The 24,299-nt window shown below is 32.5% G+C and overlaps 1 non-coding gene across 1 annotated transcript; it reads right to left on the minus strand.

Moving 5' to 3' along the window:
* Positions 1-23,654: 23,654 nt before the first annotated feature.
* Positions 23,655-23,726, minus strand: TRNAT-AGU. Its single transcript has one exon. It is a non-coding gene; the product is annotated as a tRNA-Thr (tRNA).
* Between the last annotated feature and the right edge of the window lie 573 nt (positions 23,727-24,299).

Raw genomic sequence — 24,299 nt, forward strand, 5'->3', positions numbered from 1 at the left:
ATTCATGGGCCAAAATTCCTTTCAGAGAGATTGTATTATATGATATTCCAAGCTTATTTAGGGTTTGGAAGAAAAAAATCACGCCAATTTTGTAAGTGAACAACCATATCTTTTCTACAAACATACCACTTTAACAATAAAAAATCTAATTATTAGAAAAGTTTGTCTTTACTTCATATTCTCTTATGATTCCCCATTAACAATATAGTCAGTGTTTAAACATATAATCAGTTTGTGTATTTCTTGGGTTTGAATTTTGACTCCACAATTAACTCTGTGAGATCTTGAGCAAATAATTCAACTCAATGTCTCTGTTTCTCATCTGTCATCTGTAATACATTATAATACTAAGGCCAATTTTATAAGATTATTTTGAGGAATTAATTGAGATAACGTGTATAACAATTTAGCAGAGTGATTCTCCAAAATATGCACTGGAGAAATGTTAACTATTATTTCATACAATTTTGGGGGAAAAAAAGTAGGAAACCTATGTCAATTTTTGAACTAAAAAGTTAAAAAAATCAAATGTGAATAATTCATACAGAATCTTTTAAACTATGCCTTTTCCTCCAAATTAATTATAAGGTTTTTATTTACAAATATTTAAAAAATTATTTTTTAATTCACCATAAAACTGCTGGTATTTTACTTTGGGTGTCTTTTCATGTAAAAGCATTTATTGCTTACATGATTTTTATAACACAGACAAATTTAAATATGCTGTCTGACTTTGTGCCAGAGAACAATGAACTTCATACTGCTTTTAATACAGCTCTCAGATTGATTGCTAAAATGAAAAGAAGTGGTGAAAACCCACCCATTGTTTGGCAAATGCATGCTGACTCTGCAGGTGAAGTAACTCATTTTACTGAACAATATTCCCCTTGCCAGGCCCTCACTCTGTGAAAGTCAATGAAAGACTCTTCAAAGTGGCAGGTACCATTTTGAACACTATGACATTTTTTGTTTGTTTGCTTTCATAATATGCCTATAATTACGCTTACAGGTTTAAATTATTATTTGGGAGATGGTGAAATTAGTATTTATGGAGTAAAAAATGCAGCATTTGCACAAATGATTATGAATTTCTTCAATTACTGTCATTGGTAGTAATTTTGAAGTAGTAATGTTAAAAGTAACCCAACTTTCCGTTTAAAACATAGTCAGAAATCAACTAAGATACTATGAAAAGTTTTGAAGAAAATAAAATCATTTTTAAAACTATTAACTTGGTAGATCATGTGTTAACATTCCTAGAATTAAATTTATTATCTTTGTCATTCCAAACATTCAGGTGTTTAAATCTGTTGGGGGAGGGTATAGCTCAAGCCGTAGAGCGCATGCTTAGCATGCATTAGGTCCTGTGATCAATCCCCAGTACCTCCTCTAAGAATAAATAAATAAATCTAATTGCCTCTCCCCACCAAAAAAAAAAAAAAAAAAAAAAAAAAGACCTGTGGATTGTTAACAAGCAAAAGGAGAGTTGATGAGTAACAGACCCATTTTTGTTAAATATATATTTCATTTGTTTCAGTTTATAATGATGTTATAACAGGAGAAAAAAATTAATATATGTGAAGCATTTAGCTGCAAATAAATATATTGAGCCTCACAGATTTCCCAGTGAAAACTGGAGGTCTGTCTCTTGAATATCACCAATGATTTTTATAAAGAATTTCACACATTTCTTTATAATCAGTATTGATTTGATGCTTTATGGTATACAAGATTATCTTAATATGTATTGTCATTTAACCAGAAAGGAATATAATAAAATAAGTTATTTTGGCAAATTATCCAGTTGATGTAGCTGAATTCCAAAAGCGCTAGGAAGCTTCCCAAGGCCAATACCCAGTGAATATTGAAAGCATTACAACAACTAGATCAGCTACTTTAATAAAATCAGCACTCTCCACACCACTGCCAGTATGATCATTTAAAACACGTATCAGACCATATCTCTGCTCCAACAGTTTCTATTTCACTCAGATTGAAATAGAAAATCCTACCACTCCCTGTACCTTTCACATAAACCAATTCCCTATTTTTATGATCACTTGCATATTCCTCTAGCTCTGATCATACTGGTCTCCTTTCCAGCTCTCAAATAGAACAAAGATGCGGCTATTTCATAATCTTTGTACCTGCTGTTTCCTCTGCCTGGAACATTCTTCCACAGACAGTCATATCACTCACTTCTTCACTCTATTTTGGTCACTTATTAAATATTACCACCACAAAGAGGCCTTTTATGATCACCCTATACAAAATAACCCCGGAACTTTGCTCTTATCCATCTTTATTTTCCTTCATAGTGTTCATCACTAATTGTTCATTATTTTATAATTACACTCAAAAATATGTATTACTTCTAAATCACAGACTTCTGGTTCCTTGGATGGCAAGTGCACTTACTGGAAATAAGTGTTTAGTTCATCTGCTGGTTCTTCTGTTTCCATTTACTTTGCTAGAACAGTTCCCAAAATTTAAATGTCCAAAACATGGTGACAGTGCTGATGGAACTCATATAAACGGCATTGTGATTTAAACTATGTATGACCACCATGCACTTAAAGGATCATATCAGATATGTATAACTGATAAACCAGAATTATATTTAAAGGCTGAGCATTTTTAAGATTAATTTTCATGTGAGCATTCAGTTGTGAGTTGCAAATAGGGACATACTGGCTGCTCCATCTTATGGATCACACACATTTGAATCCTCTATGGGTGCCAACCTAATCTATAGCTGCTGAATCTGATACTAAGGTTAAGTCTCAGCTCAACTGCCTTTGAAGCATCTTACAAGATATACCTCTACCCGCAGAGTTATTCAGCTACTACCTATAGGTGCTCCTATATAGGTTGTGTGTATGTTAGTGAGTGTAATATCCTCTTCTTGTATTGATTCCTTTACCACTATACAATGATATTCTTTGCTTTTCATTACGTCCTTTGTCTTAAAGTCTATTTTGTCTGATACAAGAATTGCTACCCATGCTTTCTTGTCATTTCCATTTACATGAACTACCTTTTCTAATCTCCCACTTTCAGTCTGTGTCTTTTGCCCTGAAGTGAGTCCTTTATAGGCAGCATATTGCAAGTTCTTGCTTTTTTCAAATACAATTAGCCACTCTATGTCTTTAGATCCAAGTACTTAGTCCACTGATGTTTAAAATAATTATTGATGAGTATTTACTTCTTGCCATTTTATTTCTTGTTTTCTGGCTCTTTTGTAGTTCTTCTTTGTCCATTTCTTTTTCTTCTTTTTCTTTTTTTCTTTCATGGTTTGATTATTTTCTTTTGTAATATGCTTGAATTTCTTTCTTTTCAGTATTTGTGAATCTATTGTATGTTTTTGATTTGTGATTTTGATGTCCTAATTTATATCTTCATACTTATCCTTTTACTATTTATTGTAGTTATGATCACTTTTATAATTTTTTTGGTTTTTAATTTACATACTGGCATATTTAAATGATCTTCAGTCTTTACTGTATATTTGCCTTTTCTATTGGGATTTCCCCTTTCCTATAGATTCCTGATTCTTTTCTCTTTAGAGTATAACCTTCAATACTTCTTTTAGGATAGGTTTAGTATTGCTGAGTTCTTTTTGTTTTTGCTTGTCTGAGAAATTCTTTATCTCTCCATCTATTCTATTTTTGCCTGGTAGAATATCCTAGGAGGCAGATTTTTCTCTTTCAGGACTTGGAATATATCATGTCTCTCCCTTCTACCCAGTAAAGTTTCTGCAGAGAAATCAGTTTATAGACTGATGGAGCTTCCTTTGTACGTAACTCTTTGTTTTTCTCTTGCCACGTTTAGTTTTCTCTTTATCTTTAACTTATGCCATTTTAATTATAACAGGTGTTCATGTGGGTCTGTTTGACTTTATCTTGCTTAGCACCCTCTGTGTTTCCTATACCTTTTAGCTTTTTCCTTCTTTAAGTTTGGGAAGTTTTCAGCCATAACGTCTTCAAATACATTTTTAATCCCCTTCTCTCTTCTTCTGGGACTCTTATAATGCACATTTTATATTATCCATAGATCTTGTATGTTGCTTTCATTTATTTATTTATTTGTATTTGTATTTTCTGTCTGCTATTCTGCTTGGCTGATTTCCATTACTCTCTTTTCCAGATCACTTAATTGTTCCTCCGTGTCATTTAGCTGGCTGCTCATTGCTTCAAAATTGCTTTTTATCTCAGATATTGAACTATATATTTTTGATTGGTTCATCTTTATAGTTTTTAGTTCCTGTTATAGTGATCTGCATTTATATTGATAATATTTGTTAATTCAGTTAGTATTTTTATTACTATATTTTTGAACTTGGAGTCTGTCGGACCAGTGATCTCTATTTCATTATTTATTCTTTCAGGAGATTTTTCTTGCTCTTTTAGTTGTGAATAGTTCCTTTGCCGTTTCATTTTACTTATTTTTCTCAATCTCTATGAGTTTAGGAGACACAGTTATCTGTTGTAGTCTTGAAGGGGTGTTTTTATGTGAGAGTATCTCTGTGTAGATTGTGTGTGTCCAGTGTGTTTGGTGGGAGGGCCGGTTTTGATGTGGATGCCAGCCATTTCTTTCCTAAGGGTATGCTGGCCACTATCACCTAGAAAAGGAGTGTTGTTGGTGCTGGAGGGTCTAAAACCTATGCAGGGTGTGAGGCAGGACTTCCTCTCTGCTCTGTGGCCACCCTGTAAAGGATGAGATCTGCTCCCTAGTTGTTGGAGTAGAAATCCTGAGGGTCAGGCTTGATCAAGTTCCATTCCCCTTGAGCGTGTATCTTGCCCCAAAGGAGGGGAGTGCTGGAGCAAGTGAAGCCCAGAACCCTGTCTTCCCCATTTCCAGGGCCAAGCTGTGGTGTGGAGCGGCAGGACTGAAGTGCTCACTCAGCTGATAGATGCACTGCTGCTCTGAGCTGGTCCTGGTGTTTCCCTAGGTGCTGCCTAAGTAAGCACCAGCAATGGCTGCCACCATCACACCCAGACTGAAGCCTAGGCCCCTGGGCTGTCATTAAATAGTTAGACCAAGTCTTTTCCCAGGCCCTGGCTGGCCCAGGACCCATGCCAAACTGTGGTGTTGAGTGAAAGTGGCTGTGGTGTTCATCCCTTTGGGTTGGAGAGTGCAGTAAGGCAGCAGACCAGAGCTCTCTCCACACTGCTTGTTGGCAAGCTAGCATCTGCACATTCAAGTGTAGGCTTCTCTAGCCCTTCTGTCTGTCCCAGCAGTTCTCCTAGCAGCCAAGGAAGCTTGTCTTCTCCACACTGAACCCCAGGACTGGGACGCCCAGTCTGTGGCTCAACCTTCTCTTCCTTCAGATCCCTCCCAGAGGCAGAGGTCTCAACCCACATGACTTTTTTCTGTCCTACCAAGTTACATGAAAATATTTCTTGCAGCATGGTTGTATAGCAGTTCTGCCATCTTCCAATCAGTTTTCTATGAGAGTTGTTCCACCTGTAGATATGTTTGATGTGTTTGTGTGGGGAGGTCAGCTCCACATCCTCCTACTCCGCCATCTTAATCCAATCTTCTAGTTTTAATTGCTTGAGAAAGCTCTGTACCATTTTCCATAGTGGCTGCACCAATTTACATTCCCACCAACAGCCCAAGAGTTTCATTTTCTCCACATCCTCTCCAGCACTTATCTTTTGCCTTTTGATAACCACCATTCTCATTGGTTTGAGATAATATCTCATTGTGATTCTGATTTATATTTCCCTGATAGTTACTAATGATGAGTATCTTTTCCTGCACCTTTTAACCATTCTTATGTCTTCTTTGGAAAAACATCTCTTCAGATCTTCTGCCCATTGTTAATCAGATATTTATTTATTTATTTATTTGTTTGTTTATTTGATGTTGAGTTGTATGAGTTCCTTATATATTTTGGATATTAATCCCTTATAAGATAGATGACTTAAAAATACTGCCTCCTACTCAGTAGGTTGCCTTTTTTACTTTGTTGATAGTTTATTTTGATGTGCAGATGCTTTTTTAGTTTGATGTAGTCCCATTTGTTTATTTCTGCTTTTGTTGCTTTTAGTTTTAAATTCAAAAAATTGCCAACACTATGACAAGGAGCTTACTGTCTCTGTTTTCTTCTAGGAGTTTTTTGGTTTCAGGTCTTCATTCAGGTCTTTGATCTATTTTGAGTTAATTTTTGTGTTGTATAAGAATGTGGTCCAGTTTCAGTCTTTTGCATATGGCTATCCAGTTTTCCCAGCATCATTTATTCAAGAGTTGTCCTTTCTCCATTCTTCACTCTTTTCTTGTAAATTAATTAACTATCCATGGTTGGGTTTATGTCTTAGCTCTCTATTTGGTTTCACTGGCCAATATGTTTTTGTTTTTTTTTTAATGCCAGTATCACACTGCTTTATTTATTGTAATAAGAGTTTGAAATCAAGGAATGTGATGCCTCCAACTTTGTTGTTCTTTCTCAAGATTGCTTTGGCTATTAAGAATTTTTTGTGATTCAATACAAATTTTAGAATTGTTTGTTCTATTTTGGTGAAAAATGCCATTGGAATTTTGATAGGGATTGCATTGAATCTGTAGTTTGCTTTGGATAGAAGCATAGATATTTTAACAATATTAATTCTTCCAATCCATGAGTACAGAATATCTTTTCATTTATTTGTGCTATCTTCTATTTCTTTCCTTAATAGTTTGTAGTTTTCAGTATACAGGTCCTTAATCTCCTTTGTTAAATTTTTATTAGGTATTTAATCTTTCTGATGCAATTGTAAACTGGATTGTTTTTCTTAATTTCTTTTTTGATAGGTTGTTATTAGTGTATAAAATGCAACAGATTTTTATACATTGATTTTGTATCCTGCAACATTACTGAATTTCCTTATTATTAATTCTTACAGTTATTTGGTGGCATCTTTAGGGTTTTCTATATATAATATAACGTCTTCTGCAAACAGTGACAGTTTTACTTCTTACTTTCCAATTTGAATATACTTTATTTCTTTTTCTTGCCTAATTCCTCTCGTTAGGATTTTTATGTTATACAGAACTGCCAAGAGTGGGCATCCTTGTCTTGCTCCTGATCTTAGAAGAAAAGCTTTTAACTTTTCACTGTTAGCTGTGGGCTTGTCATATATGACCTTTACTATATTGATGTACATTCCCTCTATACATGCTCTGCTGAGAGTTTTTATTATAAATAAGTGTTGAGCTTTGTCAGATGCTTTTTCTCTACTGAGATGATCATATGACTTTTATCATTTGAATCATTTTTATCATTTCTATTTTTCAGATGATGTTTCTTATTGTTTGAGTTTTTTTTATCATCATATTCCTCTTTAATTATTTGAATATATTATCCACTAGCTCTTTAATATTTGTAATAATGTCTTTGAAGCTTTTTCTCTTTGAAACTGGGACCCACTCAGAATTAGTTATTACCTGATATTCTTTTCCTTTTTTTAAGTATGGGTTACAATTTATTCTTTCTGTGCATCTCTAGATAATTTTGGTTGAATATTGGATATTTTAGACAATGTATTGTAGCAAATGTAAATTATATGTTATTTTTCTGGTTTTTGTTTATTTATTCAAGGAACCTTGAATTAAACTGTTCAACTTTTGTTCTTCACCATGTGCTGCTATTGTGTTGGTATTTCTGCCCAATTCCTTTTCTTCTTCTACTATGTATTTATCTTGCTTATATTTACCTTTCAGACTAGTTCCTTAGGGCTTTTTCTTGTGTATATAACTTAATGGCCAGTCAATGATTTGAGTAGAGATTGTGGCAAATACTATAGGTGTGTAAATCTTACAACAGCAACTGATTGATCTGTGTATGGATTGGGGGATAAATTAAAATCTGCAGTCAGTTTTCAAGTTTCCTCTGGCTTTCATATTTTTGTTGCAATGTATTTGCCAACCAGTAATATGTGGGGACCTAATATCAGGCTTTGTTTTATTCTTTCAATTCCAGGATCTCCTTGATGATGGTTTACCACTTCCCCCAAAGCAAGACTGAAAACTTAGGCTTTGCCAAATCTATCATTTTATCCTGTCCATTTCCAAGTTTCATTACACAAAAGCATACTTTTTGTCTCAACTCCTGTCCTGAATCAACATTACCTTCTCTGGGAGTAAACCTATTGTTTGTTATGGCCAGTATCAGTTTGGTAAACTCTAGGTCTCATCAACTGAATTGTAGGGTGGCAATATGGACAATAGTAACTTCAGGTAAGAAGGCAGATTCTTGCATGTCTTATCAAATTCAAAAAAGTCTTCAAGAATAAATTCTTCTTCATTTGTTGTCTTCTATCAATCAATTTCCAATTCCATGAAATGGTTGTTTTTGAGAATTCTGTTCAGTTTTTATTTGTGGAAGAAACAAATAAAATTTTGTCCCATTTTCATGTCACCACTTCCTTCAGAACTAATATTTTATAACTCAGTAGCCAAATACACCTTATACTGTACCAGATTGTTAAAAATAATAATAAGTTTATTCAGACTCTGAAAGGTTAATAAATCATATAAACATTAACTCCTTTGAGTCTCCCATAATACTTGAAATATATTTTAATAATTATAGTTAAATCCTATATTACAGTTGAATAAATTAAAATTCAGGTTAGATTTAATGACTTTTTTTACCTGTGATAACATAATGGTTACATTTTAGAGCTATCACTTAAACCTAGGTCATCTATTTTCACTTGCTGTCTATTATTATTTGAAATTAAGCTAATCTTCAGAATGCTTAGGGTAGAATCTGCATCTCAGTTGAAATTTAATTTTCACTTATAAGGAACTCAATGCATTTATATTTGTAAACACAGATATATTTTTATTTTATAAAGTAGTACATTAATCTGGAGATTTAGTTCAAGGACAGATGAAAATTTACATATTCTGGCATTCTTGTAAATGTCTATTTATTGCATGTTACTTATGGAACACTCCCTCCATTTCAACAGGAAATTCAACTTGAATCTTACCATCACTTCAACTTGCTTCTTTACTCCAGGATCTAACTGATCCTTCTTCTTCATTAATATCTTTGTCCTCTCTTTTTTTTACTGAACTTTTTTACTAAGAGTGAGAGTGTAAATGTGTATGTGTGTGTGTGTGTGTGTGTGTGTGTGTGTGTGTGTGTGTGTGGTGCTGTCATATGTTAGGATCAAATGTTATGTTGTTAAAGCAGTTTGATTGTTGTAATGATATTGTTTTAGAAGTATATTTTATTTTAGTGGTTTGGCTGTATATGTTCACTTAATATATCATCTTAATAGTGAATCTGTTAGCATACACACAAAACATATATCTTCTAAAGCTATGGTTATGCCATTTTAATTTTTTGCCTATTAGACTCTGTATTTTTTTAAATACTATAGCTTAATATTTTATTGATTAAATAAGTTCCTAAGAAATTGCTCATGATACAAATTGGATATTCTTCTATCTTAGTATTCCAAACAAATTTAACCATGGTCACCTGAAATCGAAAAAATAAAGCTAAATTACCCTATGCTTTGGGTGAGGGAAGAATGAAGATATTCAGAGCAATGACAGTTGTCAGCACTTCAAAATAACTGTTTGGAAAACAGAATAGACCTTGGGCGCTAGTTCATCTGGATGTTAATGGATATGGTGGCTGAAAGGGGAATTCATGTGTGTTTTGAAGTTAACTAAGGCACAGTTGTTAAATGTCACATCTGTTGTTAATAAAGCATATGGTTTTAAGATTTAATCTTGCACAGAGATGGCATTTTTCACCAATATCTGCTTATGTTTGGTTCTGGCATGATTTGATCCTTTTGTGGTTTATAAGAATTTAATATTCATGGCTTGATTTCAAGAGAGAACCTTTAAAATAATTTTTGGAGAAATTTTTAAAATAGCTTATATTTGATGATTCAAAAACTACTTATTAATATTTGTATCTTAAAATTATAGTGTTAAACTATTCTAGGAATTAAAAAAATTTTAATCATTAGATAAGTAAATATTCAGGAGCAAAGGATTTGAGATCATTTTAATAAAAAAATTTAAATTTGATTTTTGATAAATATTATTTTTTATCCCCATATATCTATTTAACATGGATTTGACTATATTTTGTCTTGGCTTTCAAATGAATGAGAATTAACAATATGAATCACACACAATATGAAATGCATTCCAGTTCAGCTGGAATATATAAATGTTATAGAAGTTTTCCTGAAAATTTTAACTGAAGGGCTACTTTTTAGGGCAACAGAATTTTGTTTATGTTCGATTAATATTATCCTTCACTCTCATAAGATAATTTGCCTTGTTTTTGTGTCTGCAATCTAGAAAAGTAAAACAACAATGAAATTACAATCCTCTACTTGACCTCTTTTCACATCTAATTTGAGAGCATTGTTTCTGTGGAGATAACAGTCTCCATGGTTACTGGTTACACAGACTTGTTAATGTTTTAACAATTGTTAGGAGGACCCAAGGGGCTATTGCTTTGCATTTCAGCAAATAAGGGTATTTGTCCTCTGAGACTGCACCTCTGAAATAATAAGTGTGGATTAAATGAAGCACATTGTAATGCCACTTATTAATGTGCATATATGGGTGATTATCCTGTGAGAGACTCTGTACCGAAAATTGTAATTTGTCAAACTAAATGACTATTAATTGGTAGAATTGGATTCAAGTGTCTGGTCAGATCAGTATCACCATGCTGTTCAAATAAAATAGATAACTTTCCAGTTGGGGGATTGTTTTTGTTATCTTTGAATATGGGAAAAAAGCAGAGATGTCACTGAAGAAAATCAGACTATATTTTATAAAGAATAAACAATTATATAAATAATCTAAAGCCTGACTTAAATGAATACAACTCTAGGTTTCTCTAGGTTTCTCTTGATAGTTTTTGGAAGACAACAGCTGGAGAGGAAGGAGGAGATAAAGTATTTACTATCATACATCTTAACATCTTAACCATTTCATCCATCATATTTTTTTCCTAAAATAATCCACTCCTCAAGATGCCAATTCTATATGTAAATATTTATATGCTCTATAAATGTATAAAGGGTGATGCTACATGTTTGCTGTTAATCAAAATTGTGGATTTTTTCCAACTGTTTATAATGGTTCATGAATTCTAAAGATTTTAATTGTTTTAAACCATGTAAGTGGTGAGCCCATATAAAATATGTCTTTCATTCTTTATGTTTGAGTTTTGAAATTTTAAGCATTTGATGTTAATAATAAGAAACCAAAAATTATTTAATTTTAATATACCCTTTTTCAGTTACAAATATTTTAGCCAATTCATTTGGGACTAACTACTGGCTGTATCTGTGTTTCAATGATAGACCACAGTGACAAACTGAAAGAAATAGAGCATGGAAGTAATCCTCTGGAGTGTTGGTATTTTGTTTGAGAAGATTTATTCTATGCTCTGTTTCACCCATCCTCAAGAGTCATGTTAATTCAGGAGCTTTGTGTCACATACTTTAAAAAAATGTTTGCCCTATTAAAATTTAGCTACTTTAATCCCAAAGATGAATCCTAGCTTCTTTTTCTTCCCTTCTAAAAATTACAGAGTCATAATTTAATATAAATTTGTTTTACATGGAAATATTAATGAAACTTATTTAAAATAATTTTGACTATATTTTTAATGTTTTAACACAGAAAAATATAAAAGGATACAAGCAACTCAACATAATCCCATAACTCACTGAAAGACACTGTTGAAGTTTGTTGTGTATGTTCTTTTCTACTTTAACTCTCATAATATGAAAATCATTACCAGACTTATGGTATGTTCTTATGAAAGAATTAAGTAGCCATTAGAAATGATGTCCATACAAGTACTTAGTAAATTAAAAATTAACTTCAAATACAATTATGTAAAAAAATACAAAATGTGCAGAATTTTAAAAAATGTATATGCATATACACACATACACAATTTAAAAGGACTTCCACAATCTTGTTTATATTTTCTTTATCATGTACTTAGAAGATATTGTCAATATAACTAATTTCAGCTAGGAGACTTTATAGAAGGAAATAAAAGCCCATGGGAAATATCAAATTTACCATGCAAATATATCTGATTCAATAAAGATGTAAAGTAATATTGCATTTATCTGAATGTATAGAAAATAAACAGAAAATGTTTCAATCATAAAGACCACATTATAATAAAGATTTCTTATGATTCTCAACCTATAATATTATAAAATTAATCTGGACAGAATAAATAAAGTTATAAAAATTTCCAAAGGGTTTATATTTATACTTTGAATTTGAGTTTAAAAAGCTATTTAATTTCTTAAAAAGTTTCAAAATCCATCAGAGATATTTGTGCAGAAATGCTCATCTTAAATATATTTAAATAATAAAAATAGCAAATATCTCAAGTATCCACTTATGTATCTATGATATTTTGGTGTGATTTCATTTCTCTCTAAAATGACATTAAATCCACTGGTGGGAGATTCTAAAAAATGTATTTTCTAATTAGGATATACTTTATAAGTATTCGTTGTAGTTACTGCTATAGTTTTACAGAGCTCAAGGAGAAGTAACCTCTGAATCAGAGATAAAAGAATTTAAATACACTGAATGCAGACAGTATATTTTTCCAGATGATTTGTAACTGTTTGGGGAGGACTGTTTCCCTGTTCTCATATTATCAATTCTTCTATCTTTGTTACACTTTCTATTGTCCATTCTTTTTTATACTCTCACCCTTATGCCTTTCTTTTTCTCTTATTCTCAATTCCTCCCTACTTTTTCTCTTCCCTTTTCTGTCTTTTATAACCAATCATCTAGGGATATATGTGAAAACTATTAGATTTATAGTGGGATTCAAAGCCACTAATTAAGATTTTCTTTGATCTAGCGTCTCTTGCCTTCCCCTTAAATTCTATTAGTATGTGTATCAACTAAGTAAATATGTCCTTCTTCATAAGTAAGTACATACAATACATTAAATATATTTTGCTTACATGTTGTATGTGTGGATAAAATTTCATAATATGATATTTTGTAACTACATGTTATTGCTTTGATTCTGCTACTAACTAGATTTTAACTTTGGATTATTCTATCACATTGGTGAGACTAATTTACTTATTTTTAACATCATTGTTGGAATAAATATTTCCTAAAATATCATAAAGTTTTATACAATTATTATTTTCTATTATTTTGATGCAAGACATCTGTAAAACTGAGTTCATTTTGTAATGAATAAGTCAGGCATTGGGATGCAAATTGGTAAATAAAAGTTAGAAAAAAATATAAGATGCAATCCAGAGTTTAGATACAAGGCTTATTCTCTGCATTCATTGGTATACCATCTCCTAATTTGCATATTCAAATAGGTAATTTTCATATGTTAACAATAATGTCCATTTTCTCCTCTTTCTAACATTTCTCACAAGTCTTTTCTCTATTAACATATCCATTATGTATTAGATAAGATGGTATCTGTCAGACATATGATGATAAAAAAGTCATGATGTATTCATTTATTTGTCCACTCATTCAGTAAATATTTGAATGTTTGCTATGGTCCAGGCACTTTGTGAAGCACTATGAATAGAACAAACAAGACAGACTGTCTCCACAGTCATAGAGAACACTTTGTAATGTACATAAATGAAAGAAAATAATAAATAGTAAATTACAATGTGTTTTAAAATGGCTTAAGGAAGATATGATCACGAGTAAGAGGAAAGGCTTTCTAGAAATTACTCTTTGGACAATTCCTTTGTTAAGGAGCTCTCTGCTAATGACAGACATAATAAGTAAATATAAAACTATAATATCATATGATAACTGTCTTGGGCAAGGATTATGCACCCTGTATCATGAGCACCTGGGATCAAAAGGGTGCTCTGGACAGGCTAGAGACTGAAGCAAGGAAGGCATGATAAGACATAAGCTAAATTCTGAGGTATAAGTCCATGTTTACAGGATAAGGAAGAGGGAAGGAAGAGTAGGTATAAGAAGATCCCAAAAGAGAAAACAGCAAATGTCTAGAAACAGAGCTATAATAAGAGACTGGTTTTATTAGAAAGCAGTATTCATATTTTGCCAGGTTTGTTTCAAGTTACTCATACTGATTTTCTTCTCCGTTTTCTACCATGACAGACATAGCACTCCCTTCATTTTTATATAATTACAACATAAAGGCTTCATTTTACTGTTCAAAACAATCTTAAACAAACATCAGGAACACCTTTGCCTTCTTATTTTATTTGTTAGCAGTGTGACGTTTGAATCATTTCTATCTCAGGTTAATGGTGATAATTCTGTTTCTGGGCCAATGTCAGTTTGTTTGAATCAGTTGAAAGGAGTCAAGTCTGCAGCCTCTGTTCCTGCTTTCCTTCTCTGATATTCTCTTAATCTCAGCCACATACAATTGGTGGCACAGACTTAGAAAGCTATTCTCAGAGACTTCAGCTATAAATTCTCTTTTGAACTGATTCTGTCATTAACCAAAGGTAGGATATGTGCTTTCTGGGTCTCTTAAACTATGTAACAGAACTTAATGGGTGTCAGATGAACTGAAGACAAACTAATTTTTATTTTTCTTCATTTCTTTGCAAGAAAATTTGTCTCTTTATAAACTATTCCTAAAAATGAAAGTTCCAAAGAAAGGTAAATATCCTTATAGCAAGACAATAAAGTTTTATTTTTCTATAAATCATCCCAGTTCATAGGAGACCTTCTCTATGCCATCTATGAGTGACACCAGTAATGTCATCCTGAGGATCTGAAGGGCAAATAGAGATGAAATAACCTCATTTTAAATAAAAATGCTATTCCTAAAATACAACAAATATACTAATCCTTGACCTAAAGTTCCCAAAATATATCAAACCATTCCTCCTTCTCAGTCTTTTTCTCTCCATGTCTCTTTATTTCCACGTCAAAGATATATATACTTGTGAAATTTAGGAATGTACATGTAAGTAACTACTACAGTATGTAAATAGAAATAGCTCATCAAGCACGTAAAGAATCTACTTTATTAAGATATAATATATATATATAATAATTTTAATTTTAATTCTATAGTTTGAAGTGTCCAGCTAACTATAAAATTTAATTGTACATTTTGATGCCTTTTCACAAATATCTATGCCCATATGACTAGCACCACAAACAAGATATAGAATACTTTAGGGTGATGGAAATGTTCTAACAGTAATTTTTGTAGATCTTAAAATCTAAAACCAAATCTGCTAAAGAAGACATGATATTAGTATTTAATGTAATATGTAACTAATTAAAACATAATGAATATGTAATGGCAATATTATGTAAGATCTCTGAGGGCAAAATATTTTCAGATTTGTTCACATCATATGCACCAGTGGCATACGCTAGGTGCTCAACACATTTGTTGAACAGATGAACTAGGAATGAATTAGTTACATGGATAACTATGTTTACTCATTACTACTATTGGTAATCTTTCAAATTTCTCACAGTCTTTAATTATAATTTTTTTAAAACTATTTTTATTAAATATCTCCCTACTTGAATTTTCATTTGATTATATTATAGGAAATACACTTGCAATAAGGAATAATAAATATCAACATTAACAAAGGATTGTGCTAAATTTAATATTGCTTATTAACATATAATTTAACAATTTTATTTTATCCATATCCCTTTAACCTTAGTATCATTTTGTTTTTAAATAGTTTATAAATAACTAATCAAATAAATTCCATTCAATAAACTACCTAATTCTAGTATACATTTGCTCAGTTTTAAGATGGCAACAGATACATCAGTTTATATGTTTGTGTAGCTATTAGCATAACTGACATCATCTTGGGCCTAGTCAGCTCCTCCTGTTGTTCCATTGTACTGTGTAGTAAATCTCTTCTCTGTCATTCAGGGCTTTGTAGCTAGTATATATTGTTTAATGATCTTTAGGTCTAGCTAGCTTCTATCGTCAATGAGTCTCGAAATAATGATTAAGACTTTCGTGGACATATTCCCAGTCCCAAGAGACTAGTTACCCATTCATAAATCTTGACTTTGGGATGGAACTCGTGTTTTCAAGCACATACTCTCAAACCTTAGCTTAACAAAAATTGTCCCAATGGCCTTTGACAGTGAGGAGTGCAGTTGTGAATGCTTCCAGACTGTCGACCACCCAATTCTACTCTGTAAGTTTCCCTATAATAAACTAATCCTGCCTCGTTTTTTGGTCTAAAGATACCTTCTCTGTTCATGGGCACTTTTTGTTCCCTCAATCCTCCAACAATGGTATAGAAACATATTATTTTGAAACACTGAAAATAGTGGGTCATTGAAAAACAGTGACCCAAGCTGAGATTATTGACCAGATGATTCCCAGATACTAAAAATTGTTAGATTGTAAGCGAACTTTAGCATCTATATACAAGTATTTGCCTAGTGTCTGGTGATGGTAACATATCAAAAGCAACAATTAAAACTGTTACAGATCCTACAGAAAAGTTATTTTCATTCCTGGACAACTGCAGTTTTCCATGACAACAGTCATTTTCAGTGCTTGGAAAGTCTATTTGATGCACTCAGCTCAGGCATTGTTACTACCGGTAATAGCAGATGCTTCTAATTTCATAACAGCAGAAAAGTTCTCACTGATTATGATTGTTATAAAATTTTATACAATAGATATTTTCATTCTTAGCAACACCATTCTCCTCACAAAATAGCTTATTTCATTCTTTTATAACCATTCTTCTCATGAAATTACATACTCTTTTCTTTCCTACAGCAAATATTCTAGATAGTTCTCTACCATTCACCTCTTCCTATGAGGTCTGGCTTTTCTGGTAGCCCTGTCATTGCTCAGCTCTATTATACCAGGTGCTATTTCTCTTCCAACTTCTCTACAACTTACATATGAGTTCAGATGCTCACCTGGTAGCCTTCAGCTCTTCATGTTATGCTATGTATTCATTTCAGCAGAGGGTATACCTGGCCAAGTTTTTTTGCAACAGTAAGCAAAACTAAATGAGTAGCATCAATAAAATTAACACAAAAGCATTATAATAGGATAAATATGTACTTAGTGGCAACCCTGTAATGGCAATAAATGGTATATTCTTTCCTGAAAGAAAAAACTAAAGGCAAATAAAAGAGTACAGTACCAGGTGGTTTCAAAAATCATGAAGAAAAATAATTTCTTTTGGACTGGACTACAATCAAATTCCTTTAGAAGCTGTATCCCTGGGGGTTTGGAGTAATTTTAGTAGAAGTATTTTGAAAATCATTCTCTAGTCTTCAGTCAGGTACAACCCAATTTAGAGGCACCTAGCAATCACAGTTAAACTTTATAGCACTGGGAAACCTTTAGCATTCACTTTCAGAGTATACTCAACTGAAGAGGTCAGTCATATATCTGTGTAAAACTCCTATTCTTACTTCATGGTTGTGAAGGATGTTATACAGTTGATCAGTCTAATGAATAAAGTGGGTATTGATGGTCACAAAAAATTCTTTCGTGTTCAACAAAAACAATAACAACAATTACAATCATTCTTATAATAACATTAGCCCAAACCAGCTGCATTTTGTTAAACAGGCCACAGATCCTCAAAATGTATACAAAATATATAGAAAGATAGGAAGACTTTTTTTTTTCTATAATGCAAATTTTTACATTTCAAATTCCATATGAAAAAGAGAAGAGGGAGAGAGGGAGGGAGAGAGAGAAACACTGGTGCTTTATTCCCACATCTATTCTTCCATCAATCATTGCTCATGTCCTTGTTTCATTATGTGATGATGAACAATATTTCATTAAAAACTACAAAATAATTAAAGACCTGGGCATGTATTAAAGTTTATCTTACTTTCATGAAAAAAAAATACATGACTTTCCTGGTTGGATAAATGTGAAACTAATATAATCAAGAGTTTAGAGTAAAATACAGAATGGAAGAGTTTATTTCACAGTAAGAAATATGATAACAGAAAAAAGCCCATAAACCAATATATTTGGCTAAATGAACATTAGTATTTCTTAAAAAAAAAAAAAACAGTAGAGAGTGTGATTATTAGGGTTAAAATATTTCTATCCACCACCTGTACTTTAGAAGTGATGTAAATGATGGGAGGACCTCCTCTGTATATAGTGTAGAGTTTCACACACCTGCATGGTAAGCACATTTTGTAGAGTAAAGAAGTGAATAAAGCTATAAATAGTAAAAAAAAGTACTTGAAAAAACACAATAGATAAGGCATTAGTTGTTCATTAAGGACCAAGTTATGCCACACCAATTTGTATTTCATTTTAGATATTTATGGTTACAGAGTAGCTTGCATTCAGAAAGGAAACCCCAAGTTAGAAAAATTATACAGTTAACTATATTTCAATCTTTGAACAGATCCAATTAAAGCTTTAATGTGGACAAACTTTGCCTGTGATACTCACTGGCGGCCTTTCTTTGACAGTTTTCTATTAGACTGTTTTACTAGTATGATAGGTAATAATATGAAAGGTAGGATTATCATATATGTGATTAATATAGAGTAAGGAGTTATTATATAGGCTGGTAGATTTGTGCTTAAGGCTTTTTAATAGATTAAAATAATAGAAGGAATACTTAATCTTAATGAAATAAAGTTTGTAAATTTGATCTAAAAACTTAGTCATAGAAATTGAGTATGGGAAGAAGTGTCTCATTAGAAACCCAAGTAAAAAGCATTAGTGGAAATTAAGTTGAATTGAAGCCATATAAGCAACATTAATGTAATAATCTAATGCAAGGTTAGCTTTTCTTAATATATAAAGCCTACATTATTTACATAAAATATTGACATGTATGCATATAAGACTGATTTAAGTCTGCATATGATCTCTTATCTTCCACATAGCATTCAATATGAGGCTATTTGTCATGTTCTTTAGATTTCACAATTGTCTGCTTTAATAAGTATATAATGTGTTTGGGTGATAATTCTATGGAAAAATAAGCTTATGTTTCCCAAATATATGTCTAATAACCTCACATTTTACCCATATAAATGCCTAACTAGATAATCTCAAATAGAGTCCAACTCAAATCACGGCTAAAATACTGTAGAACTTATTTTGAGACTGTTTTATTATGTTAACAAATGTTTTAGTTTAATTTACTATATGCTGGATGAGGTATCAAAATCATATTTAAACTCTCCTTAAGTATGTTTTCAAAATATTTCATTTAATTCAATTCTAGCATAAAATTATATGGACAATAAGTAATATCGATTTATATATATAAATATACATATTTGTGTAAATGTTTTTATAGTCTCTGAATTGTACATCATAGATATGTTTAGGTAGAATCTCAGAAGCCACAAAGTAGTATCCTCTAAAATACATTAAACAAGCAATACCAGTTTTAAGTATTTAACTCTAAATTTTAATTCTAGAAAAGTCATTAAATATAGCCATAATAGTATAGTTGGTAATTGATGAATTGCTAAAAATGGTTCTGAGTTGATTTTTTTCCCTTCTATTAATTGTAAGGGTTTTTAAAGACTATCTATTTCTGTTAGTTAGATAAATGGGGGCACCAGGCAGACAGGTGGAGAGGAAGGATGGTCCGAAAGATGACATTATACCCGCCTCCAGCATAAAGGGACTTTACTTCTTTTAAATGAGCGCCAGCAAAAACTGGTTGGAACCCGACAGCCACGACTGCGCAACAGCAGAAACGACTTAACTAGACACAACTGAATGTTCATTGTATTATAATTAACAATGTGGTTTAGGATGCCTCTATGGGTTTTTCTGTATACACCATTTTTAAAGATAAGCACAAGGGGCCAAACATGACTAAGCATTCCAGGGACAAGAGCCATCAATCAATCAAGAGACCACCTCTAAGCAAGGGTATAAGAGAAAAGAGGGACAAAAACTGCTGCTTTTTCTCCCTTGGATCAGTCCACCGACCATTCTTCGATGTGTACTTTTCGTTTTCTAAATAAATCTTTAAAAATTTTTTCTACACAATGCACCATCTCCTGGCTGTAAATTTATTATTCAAGTTTGACAAGAACTGGGGTCGTTAACTTTTGGGGTAGCATCTTCACTATTGATCATGAGTAATTCCATTTTTTATTTTATGTTTAAATTTCCTCCATCCATAATGTAGAACAAGGGAAATGTAGAGGTCCAAGAACTGTGTTCTCATACATACCAGTGCTGAGAATTAATTAGGAGGAACCAGCAAATGAGGAAGAAAAGCACCCAGTGAATTGGAAGTTGAACCAGGAAAGTGTAATACTGTTTGCCAAGAAAAGAGCTTCAGGGAAGAAAGATTTAACTACTATTACAAACGCTGCTAAAGCAAGTTAGCTGTGGACTGAGAACTGACCAACAGATGTAGAAAAATAGAGATCAGCTTCTGTGGAATAACAGGGACAAACAGCTGATCTTTTTCAGGAAAGAATGAGCAGGGGAAGGACGTATAGGGTAGTACTGGTGTGGGCTTTTTAAAGGGAAGAAATCAAAGCATGTTTGAATGCTAATCATACTGATCTGGAAAGGATAGAGAAAATTCATGATGTGGGGAATGCGGAAAATTGCTGGGGTATTGCATTTAAAAATAAGAGTATTGGATCTTGAGCAAAAACTAGAAGCATTGCTTTGGAAAGGGACTTGGACAATTCATCTGTAGTAATAAATGAGAAGTTAGATATGTATACATAGAAGGGAATTAATTATAAAATATGGCAATGAGTTTTTGAAAAACTCTGTTCTAACTCTTATTTTTTTCCACTGTGGAATAAGAAGCAAAAAGTTCAGCTAAGCAACAGAATAGGAAAAAAGATGATGAAAGCTCAAAGAAAGGAGAAAATTCAACACTATAGAGCTACAGTCATCAAGGCAGCATGGTATTGGTACAAAAACAGACATATAGACCAATGGAACAGAATAGAGAGCTCAGAAATGAACCCACAAACTTCTGGTCAACTCATCTTCGACAAAGGAGGCAAGAATATACAATTGAATAAAGACAGTCTCTTCAGCAAACGGTGTTGGGAAAACTGGACAGCAGCATGTAAAACAATGAAGCTAGAACACTTCCTTATACCATACACAAAAATCAACTCAAAATGGATTAAAGACTTAAACATAAGACAAGATACAATAAACCTCCTAGAGAAAAATATAGGCAAAACATTATCTGACATACATCTCAAAAATTTTCTCCTAGAATAGTCTACTCAAGCAACAGAAATAAAAGCAAGAATCAACAAATGGGACCTAATGAAACTTACAAGCTTCTGCACAGCAAAGGAAACCAGAAGTAAAACAAAAAGACAACCTATGGGATGGGAAAAATTTTTTGCAAATGAAACTGACAAAGGCTTGATCTCCAGAATATATAAGCAGCTCATACGACTCAGTAAGAAGAAAATAAACAACCCAATCCAAAAATAGGCAGAAGACCTAAACAAGCAATCCTCCAAGGAAGACATACAAATGATCAATAGTCACATGAAAAAATGCTCAATATCACTAATTATCAGAGAAATGCAAATGAAAACTATAATGAGGTATCACCTTTCACCAGTCAGAATGGCCATCATTCAAAAATCCACAAATGACAAATGCTGGAGAGGCTGTGGAGAAAAGGGAACCCTCCTACACTACAGGTGGGAATGCAGTTTGGTGCAGCCACTGTGGAAAACAGTATGGAGATTCGTCAAAAGACTAGGAATAGACTCACCATATGACCCAGGAATCCCGCTCCTGGGCATATATCCAGAAGAAACCCTACTTCAGGATGACACCTGCACCCCAATGTTCATAGCAGCATTATTTACAATAGCCAAGACATGGAAACAGCCTAAATGTCCATCAACGGATGACTGGATAAAGAAGAGGTGGTAATATTTATACAATGGAATACTACTCAGCCATAAAAACCGACAACATAACGCCATTTGCAGCAACATGGATGCTCTTGGAAAATGTCATTCTAAGTGAAGTAAGCCAGAAAGAGAAAGAAAAATACCATATGAGATTGCTTATATGTGGAATATGAAAAAAAAAAAAGAAAGAAAAAAAAAGTATAAATACAAAACAGAAATGGAGTCACAGACATAGAATACAAACTTGTAGTTGCCAAGGGGGCGGGCGGTGGGAAGAGATAGATTGGGATTTCAAAAATTGTAGAATAGATAAACAAGATTATACTGTATAGCACAGGGAAATATATACAAGATCTTATGGTAGCTCACAGAGAAAAAAATGTGACAATGAACATATATATGTTCATGTATAACTGAAAAATTGTGCTATACACTGGAATTTGACACAACATTGTACAATGATTATAAATCAATAAAAAATGTTAAAAAAAGAAAGAAAGGAGAAAATTAAAGGGGAGAAGTGTAAAATTATCTTGGAGAGCAGGAACTAAGAAAATGTCATAATTTACAGGCAGTATCAACTTGAATTCGGTGACTATAAATTTAAAGGATTATCATGTAGCATGGTCTCGTGTTTTACTCTAGTCAGTTTCAGATACAAGAACTCATGTGATGAGCAGGCAATATGGCATTAAACCACATTTGTGGCAGAAAAAAACAGAAAAAGTATATGGCGAGTTAAATTTAAGCTGTTAATGTAAATTCATTTTCCCAAACTGTAAAATAAATCTAGATATTAAATAGCTGAGGTTATATTTATTCTACTTTGCTCTATCAAGTCACATGGAACATACAGTATCAGGGAATCAATTTATGCACCAGGAGATAGTGCAGTGCAGTGTGGTGCTGAGGGAAGATGTAGAATATCATAGTTATGAGAAAAGCTGGGTAGTTAAATCAATCTAGAATGAATCATAGCTTTAAAACTATTCTGGGAACATGGGTACTTTAAATTCTCTCAGTCTCAGTTTCTTTACGTCTTTTTTTTTTTTTTTACTTTAATTATAAGTGTGATGTGAAAACTGAATGATAATTATGTGAAATATTTAGCAATGCTTTTGTTGAGATTAGATCATCAATTATGTATAGTTTATTATGACTAGGATTATTCCTCTATATGCAATCACATCTTTTCTGTTTACAGTCATCTTACTTACACCTTTGTCATACCTTCTCCCAGTCACCACATATCTCCGCTGCAAAATTGCCTTAACATTTCACCCATGATTTCATGATATACCACTAGTTGCCCCTTGCTCTTTTGACATTTTTGGTTAAATTCATCCTGAGGACATTCAGATGATATTTTCTAATGGAATAACAAAGGTTAGAGAACTTTTTCCTGATCTAGCCATTCTGAAACACAAAAGGTCACTTAAAAATTAATTTTTCAAAAAAATTTACATCAAGGTAACTTTTTCCTATACATTTTAAATACACATATTTATTACACAAGTTTATCTCATCTTACACAGATTTTTCACTTTTGCACATTCCATAAGAAATTTATATGACTAATTTCAGACATAAAATGATATAAAATCATTCATTAAAATGTTCAAAGTAGATGTCAGTAAAGTCATCATTTACTGATATATTAAACCAATCTACGTATTTGTTAATAAAAATGTCTGATAGTTTATCAACTGAAAGTGATATCTGTAGATTTTGACAAATAGAATTTATTTATTTATGTATTTATTTATTTATTTTTTATTTTTTAATGGGGGTACTGGGAATTGAACCCAGGACCTCGTGCATACTAAGCACATGCTCTACCACTGAGCTACACCCTCCCTCCTTGACAAACAGAATTATATTAATTTTAATTTAAGTCATTAGTTTCATATTGCAGAATATTCTGAATAATTTGAATAACATCAGGATAATCACTGATTTAAATTTAAATTTCATTTGATTTTTTTTTTAGTTACCTATGAAGCTGGGTAAAATGTATTTTATTTATTTTTTATTTATGAGAATTTATTTATGAGAATATTCTAAGACTCAGGGGATTCTATTTCATCAATGCCATCCACAGCCAGCATCATATCTAAGCGTGCTATTGAGCATGACTGCTCCAGTATTCTGTGAGAGGAGGATCTTCAAGCTCTGGTAGTTGAGGTGGATACTGATAAAGAACACTGTTCAGGAAAAGGAGGAAGAAAAGCAATAAGAGAGTGATAAGAAACAGACAGATGCAGGTTAGATTTTTCCTCATCAACAGAGCTGAACACCAGAGGTCAAATGAAGAGTCAGGCCTTTCATCTGATCCCCTTGAGAAAGCAAAGTAGATTAAAGCAATAGTATACCTACAGGCTCAGGCATGCACGTAATACTATTCTGGGAAAACAGATCCCTTTTTCTTT

Source organism: Camelus ferus, chromosome 1, assembly GCF_009834535.1.
Source record: "Camelus ferus isolate YT-003-E chromosome 1, BCGSAC_Cfer_1.0, whole genome shotgun sequence".
NCBI lineage: Eukaryota > Metazoa > Chordata > Mammalia > Artiodactyla > Camelidae > Camelus > Camelus ferus.